The sequence below is a fragment of the Oryzias melastigma genome, linkage group LG7 (genome assembly GCF_002922805.2).
Source record: "Oryzias melastigma strain HK-1 linkage group LG7, ASM292280v2, whole genome shotgun sequence".
Taxonomy (NCBI): Eukaryota; Metazoa; Chordata; class Actinopteri; order Beloniformes; family Adrianichthyidae; genus Oryzias; species Oryzias melastigma.
Genome location: NC_050518.1, coordinates 23,982,680 through 23,990,486, shown reverse-complemented (window position 1 = coordinate 23,990,486; position 7,807 = coordinate 23,982,680).

Sequence of the window (7,807 nt, the reverse complement as noted above, 5' to 3'; positions counted from 1 at the left end):
TTTTTTTTTTTTTTTTATAGTAACACATTTCAGCTAAAAGCAAGGAAACGGTACTGGGTCAGATTGATTGCTAGAGATAGTCAGGATAGTGTAACGTGTAAATATTATAGTTAAATTCTGTAAAATGGGAATATGGCGCCACCGCGGGGTGGAACTATGTACCTGCACTGCAGTGGGAAATCTTTAGACGAAAGAGATTTCCAGCGAGGTAACATCAGCACTACGCCATGAACGGAAAGTAGCATCATTTGTTGAAATATTATTCCTTATTGTAATATTGGCTTGGCTGCTGAAGAAACGTGTAATGTTTTTAATCCTAAATATCCTTTAGTAGCACATAGCATATCCGCATGATGTAAAAGCCGGAGCAGTAATGACTCACAATCAGAATAAATTGTTTACAAGCACCACGATCGGATCAACAATCGCTGTGACCTTCCTATCTTGATCAGAAGGAATGTGTCTGATCGGTCTGACTCTGAAGCAAACTCCTTAAGGACTTCTGTCATTCTGGAGATTCCCTTGCTGAGTGAGGTGGGTTTGCTTACAGCCCCGCAGCTCAGCCGGCGTGGGTTGAGGTTGACCCCAGTGAACTAAAGGGACTTGGCTTTACTTCCAGGTCAGGGACCTGGTTTTAGCGTGCAGGCTGTACTTATGTGGACAGTAATCAGCTTAAATTACTTCTGTAGCATTTTTTTAAGGTCCACAAACCCACCAGAGCTCTGAGATCACCAGAAAGCAACCAGCTAACAGAATAAAAATCAAACAGGGTGTAGCTGCTTCAGCTTTTGTGCTGCACACTGATCAAAACAGCAATCTGAACTAAAATAAGACCTAACTTTATTCTTGTTGAAATACGCTGTAGAAATATATACTTGTTATTTTCAAAGTTTCTGTTTTGAGGCTTTAAAGCCGAGAAAGTTTTATTTTGTGGTTCTGTAAAGCATTAATCATACGAGACAGCTACTTTTAACACCTGGAGATGAGAATACCTTCTCTTTGTCATGTTTGTTGGATTTAGGAAGGTAGTTTGCTGCTGTATCTCCTGTTGTTACAATAAAATCTGTTCAGCAGGAAAAACACTGCAGCACAACAAAAACATAACATTTAAAAAAAAAAAATGTTCATATTGTGAAAGATTTTTTTTGAAGGGACAAGGAAATACTGAAACCTACAATAAACTTTTAGATTTAGATACTTTCTTTAGTTACTGCAGCATAAGGACATCCTCACTTGATCCTTGTGTTATCTTACAGGATCCAAATGACCCCACCCTTGTGATCCCTCTCATGACAAAGGTGGACAGGATTTCATTTCTGCCATGGACACCAGTGAAAATCAAAAATCATTGAAAGAAAAACAGTCTTTTGGGTTCCAGATGACCCCACTTTTAATGTAAATGTGCCTAGGATAGCACAAGGGCTAGGAGCGGTGCTGGCAGCTCAGACTCTTCCTGGTTGTTTTAGTCAGAAAGCAGGGTTGGAGGGATTCTCAGAGTTCTCAGGGATTCTCGGATGCAGCAGGGCTCTGCATCCGCAGTGTTCCCTGTTTTTCCTCCCTCACTTTTAATCAGTTCACAATCTGTGCATAAGTAGTTCAGAGCACAGTATGTCAATTTTAGGGAGGTGTTTATTAGTTGCCCAGTTGTAAACTTCTATCCTGGGACATGTTCCAGCAGATGTTCATCACCGAGGAGGATGTGAAAAGTGAGTTTATAAATTTAATAAACTGAATGATTGGATTTACACTGACCTTTTCGGTCTTGCATTAGCTTCTCTTAAACTCATCGCATTATAGGGCTATTATTTATTTTCTAAAAGTTTGTTGTGTCACAGTTAGAGGGATCCTAGACCAGATAGCCCTCCGTCATTTGGAAGGGCTCCAACTGTTCCTCTGTGACCAATAAACAGGTGGGAGTGTGTGGGAAATGGATGGATTTAATTGTTATTGCAGGTTACTGAAAACTGTCAAATTAAGGCCAGTGAAGGCTTCATAAAACAAATAATCACCGTAGTGCAGTGATGGGAGTGTGCACGGTCTTATTTCACCAACTGGGTTGCATCTTTTTGCATTTTTAAGATCTTTTTCATCTTTCATTGAATGGAATCTTAAGGTTTGGATGAATGTCTTGCTTAGATGGACTGCTTTGCTCCCATATTCATGACTTCTTGCCTACAGTCTGGTCATGTGGCCGCTGGCCTCGGGCGCAGATGGGACCTGTGACCCAACAGTTAAACATCAGGTCATTCATGTCTGAACAACATCTCTGTTTAGAGTTTTAGTTAGTTATACTGTATCATAGTCGTCAGATGTCAGACGAAGTGTCATATCAAGGAGTGTTCTCTCGACTCTGCTCTTCGTCCTGCATGCAGATGGCTCCGGGTTCACACAGCCCACACGTTTTCTCATCAGATCTACAGTTCCGATTTCAAACCTGTCATAGATCAGTTTTATAGGAATTTATGGGGCGGTGTGACAGATCTCACCTGGTCCTAACATCGAGATGGTGTGACCTTTTTCTAAGAGTCATCTGGCAGCACCCACATGGTGATGGAGTAGTTCCATACCTGCTGATATTCTCCTCTAACATGGATGAAGTTTAGTGAAACTGTCATCAAGAAAGTAACCGTCGTAAAGAAAATGTAGCTCCTTTAGAGACAAAGAGGATATAGTGTTGAGTTCTTACTACTCCTTCATAGAAAGCATCAAGACGTTGTCTGTTAGCTGCAGGTTCCACTCCATGAGGCTCCAGAGCAGGAACCCGCTTCAGAGTGCAGTCTCTGTGGGCTTCCTGTCAGAAATCCCTCTCATCCACAACCTGCCTCGCGGAGGCTAGTTTTTTGAAGTTCTTGTCACGTTTTCATGTAGCCTTCAAGTGACTGTCAGGGTTGAAGGTTTGTGGACAAACCAAATGTAGGAGAAGTGGCTGGAGGCCATATAATCAATAAACTCAAAATGCAAAGAAAAGCAATCAAATGAGCAAAAGCTATGACCTAAAGTAGAGTTTTGAATCTCAGATGATGGACAGAATGCTTCATTCTTCGAAATCCTTGGGCTTTTGCAAAAAGTGTGGAGTGCAGGGGTCACCAAATAGCTGTTTTCTTCTCCGATGTGGGGCCAGAGTCCGTTTGTTTGCTATTAGAAAAAGTGTAACAACCGCAGGGTGTGTCTAAGCAGAAACTATTACGGGTTTCCAGACAGCCACACATAACCAAATATTAGTAACCCTTTTTGGGATTTTCACAGTAAAAAGTCAGGAGATTTAAAAAAAACAATAAATTTAATTAAATAAACAAAAATATTGATGAAATAAAATATAAGGAAATATTACTAACTGTAATCTTTACAGAAAAAGACAGAAAAAATAACAGTAATAAATTTAAAAAATATAGCTACTATATATGCCGTCCTCTCCCGTCATTGTTCCTTTGAGACTTTGGAGGCTGTAGCTCCTCACACATCCCACAGTTTGAATTAACTTCACAATAACGGGTGAATGTGAAGGTGGGCCGGATCTGGCCCGCGGGCCGTTGTTTGGGGACCCCCAGCTATGCAACAGGCACAGAGAAATGCATTCTACACCTCCCGCCTCTACTGGCTTGTCTCTGATCACTGTTGAGTCACTGATTGTCTAATATAATTGAACATTTGAAGAGCTAAAATGTTAAGGTTTTACATGTAGGAATGAATTGGTTTCTGGATTAAAGTTTGGGGGACATGCAGTTTGTTTTCCTAACTAGGGTTCTCAGGGTGACTTACAATACCTGACTCACAATATAGATAATATCACAATACGGCAAATATTGCAGTGATCAATATATTACCTTGGTAATTATGATATGCAGTATAACACAAATCTTGCATTTGATCTGATCAGAACTGGATTACATAATTAAGAAAAACTGTAAAACGAAGTAAATAAGTAGGGGTGGGATCATATAAATTTGCTTCTTCCAACCCCATTCAAGCAATCAATCAAAGTCTACTTGACTTTCGTTAATAATCACCATATTTAATTAATAAAATGTGACAGTGTGTGTTTTTTTTTTGTTTTTATATTTTCTAATCAATGTGTTTCATTATTTCTGTAAAATATTTGTGTGTTTTGTCCTGTATTTTTTCACAATCTCTGGTTAAAATACATGAATCAATCAATCAATTTAGAACAATTTAAAACATTTTATGTCGATTTAACATATTTTGCAACAGTAAACTCTTATTTTATTGAAAAAAAAGATTAAGAGAAAGAGGAGACCGCGAATCATTTGTGAGTTTAAATTTTGCAACAATTCTCCATATTGATATTTCATCAACCCCTTCAGGGCTGCCACTTAAAATGTTTTGGTTGTTTTTGACTATCAGGTCTCAAAGGATCCCACCAAACCTTAACACAATAAAACACAAACTTCCTCTTACATATTCACATCAAACATGATAACATTTTTTTCCACACTGTGTTCACTCACACTCCATTTCTCTTCCTGTTTTTCTTTCCCTTTTTTTGTGTCTCACTGGCAAAATCAGCTCTTACTGACAAATCATAGAGTGAAGTTACAAGTCAGCTTCAGAGACCTGACCGCCAAAGAGAGCTGCTGATGGTCTCACTCACATTCAGATACACGGGGGAAAGAACTGAATATGTATTTAATCAAGTATGGCTGTGCCACTCTTGGCTCCGGACACTACTACATATGCACACAAAAATGAAAAAAATGAAAGAGAAAAACTCATGTGACTTTGTTCTTCTTGAATACTTGACATCTCCATTCTATTCAGTGTTTAAAGGACCACCTCAACCATGACTTAAAGACCCACTCCAATTATTTTCAAAAAATGTGTTTTTTTGTTTTTATCATGTTCTTGTACCATACTAACTTGGATACTTCACTGACTTTTCCATCCAAAGTCTTCAATCCATATCTGTGCAGTGCTTTAAATATTCTAGTTTGTTATATTTTAGTTTTTTAGGCATCCATACTTTATTCATCTTTCCTTTACATTATCCCTTCCATAAACCTGTATTTTCCACTTTTGTTGAAAACTTTTGCTCCCTGCCACATTCCTCTCAAGTTCAGATAAATTGTCTTTATGTGACACATGCAGTTTTTGATTATTTTGTTTGCTTGTGGTCCGTATGAATGACTCACAACAAGAGAAAGGCTCTCAAGCAGAATGCCCTGACCTTTTCATTGTTTCCATTTCTTTGCACTCTTTTATAATCACTTTGCTATTTAAATCTATGAAACCTCCCACGTCGCGTCTGTCTGAATGTGAGGTATTTTCTTGTCGTCTGTCTCAGCTCCTCTTCTCACTCAGAAAAGTTGTCAGGCTTGTCTCAGCCTTCCTCCCTGATCAAAACTCAGTTTGTACCATTCCTGATTTTCTCTTGCAACAGCAGCACAAAAAAACCTGCATGAGATGACACACTGCTGTGAACACAACAACTGATTATCATCAGATTTTTGGAAGAGCAGACTTTGTGTGGCGGCACTCTGCAAGAAGCAGTCATTACTCCTCAAGCAATTTTGCACAGCAGTGCTGGACTTCTAAGGCATAGCTTTTTTTCCTTTTTTTTACTGTTTACAACCACATATAGCATATGTTTATGTGTGTGTAGCAAGACCTGTGCATTTTAAATAGAGCAATAGCCCACAGCAGAATGAGAAGGCGTGCAGATGATTTCAATGTCTAAAAATGTCTCCCAGGTAGACCTGGGGTAATGAGGAGAACAACTCAGTAGATGTTGTCTGTCCCAGACAGACTATAGCAATGGAAATCTAAGACTATTTTTCATATTTTTAGTTTTTTAATTGACCAAATGTGCTCTTTGCATGGAGCTGTGTGACACATTTCTGGTTCAAAATAAGACTAACTGTATTTATGGACTTAACAAATCTCTGTGTACTGTTTATTGTCAAATTTTTGTTATTTCTTACATTGAATGTTAGTTTGTGTATACACAATGACATCCAAAAAGGCAAAGTTTGGCCTCCTGAAACACCAAACATTGAGTACTCAAAACGCTACCATGAACATTTAAAACCTGTTCAACAGAGCATCGAACATTTAAACCAACTTTGAAGTGACTTTCGGAATATTGATCCTTCTCTCAGCTGATGAGGTGCTTTTTCATCGAGCGGTAGCAACGTGCACTAATGAGCACCTCGCCTGTGTTGAAAGGTTTTAGGAAAGGGAATCACGTCTCGGGCAGCTTCTACCTGACACTGAAAATTACATTTAAACAAATTTAGAAACATTCTACTGAGGAGTAATTGAAACAAAACTAACAGGTCATAAAGACAAAAACACCAATAAATAGATGTGTCTCTCATGTTAGTTAGCATTAGCCAAAATAAAAGTGAAAATGGTATTCACTCGTAATTTTCTTTAAACGTAAAGCCAGTGCTGAACTTTTTGTTTGTGGCTGCACGGACCCGGAGGAAGGGTTAAGTTTATGGTTATTGTTTGGTTTGGGTTAAAACACCAAGTGGTTCCTAACTGCATCTGCAGCTGCACTCTAGCTGCGTGACAGCTAACGGGACTTTACTATTAAAAACGTACGACCAGTAACAACATTTAGATTTGGATGCACTTAAAAAAACATGAAACAATGCAGCAATCTGCATCTTGCCTGCACCTATTATGTGTTCCCAACATGAATTTCCATCAGCTTTTGAGCTGGTCGCACATAAACATGTTTGAATAATATAAGACTTAGCAAGTCACTTTCAAAGTTTGCTATGTAGGATAACAAATACAATTTCAATTCTTTTTGTATTTTTATTTTGGAGTATTTTGCTAGTGTCATGAATCAGTCTGTTTCCCCCTCTGACCACCAGAGGGAGCCATCGCCTGAGTTCTAACTGTCTCCTGAGCCTGATCTTCACCATTTCCCATAAGCCACTGCCTGCTGTTCCCAGACCTCACCAGGTGTTCCTCATTCAAGCAATCACCAAAAACATTTATAAGGAAGCTTCAGGCTGTGCTCTGGTGCGAAGTCTTGTTCGGGTTTATTCCTACAATTCTGAGCATTACCTCCTTCAGTCCTGGTCCTGTGTAAGCCTGCCTGGACCCCAGCCCGTCTCATCACCACTGCTCTGCCTCAGCCTCTGACAAACCCTTCGCTGTTCCTGATGTCTGCCAAGTTCACCACATATTAAGCTCCTTAAATAAAAGACTGCATATGGATCCATCTGACTTGTTACAGCTAGAAAGATGAACAATGCGTCTAACATCGTTTATAGTGGTACTAGGTAGCTCCAAAAGACATCCTGTAAACTCCAAATACTCCTATGAAAACAAGGGTCTACTGCCCCAACAGGAAATGAGTTGTGGTCTTATACCGAATGCGGAAGTGGGTCGTGCATATAGCCCTTTGTATGATAAAAATATTGCCTGTAAAAGAATGATAGAATTAAAAGAAACCCTAGTTAGTTTAACAAAAAAATCACATTAGCCGCCATACAGAATGTGTGGATTCTGAAGGCAGAGGTTAATTACTAGACATGCTGAGGCACAAAGGAAACATTTAAAGGATGCTTAAGAGGATTTTAGGATTTAAAATTTCATAAATACTCAATGAAATCCTGCATGTTTAAATAAAGATGATAAATCAAGCAGGGAAATGACTAAAGGTTCAGAACAACAGCAGGATAGAAGAAAAGTGTTAGTGACATGTTAGCTGGTATTGGGAGGATTAGTTAACGGCAATAAATGTCAATAACAACAACAAAAAAAGGCTAAGAAAAGAAGAGGTAACTGGCAGAAGGGGGAAAAAGGGCCCTTCAACGACCAGCAACTTGTCCAA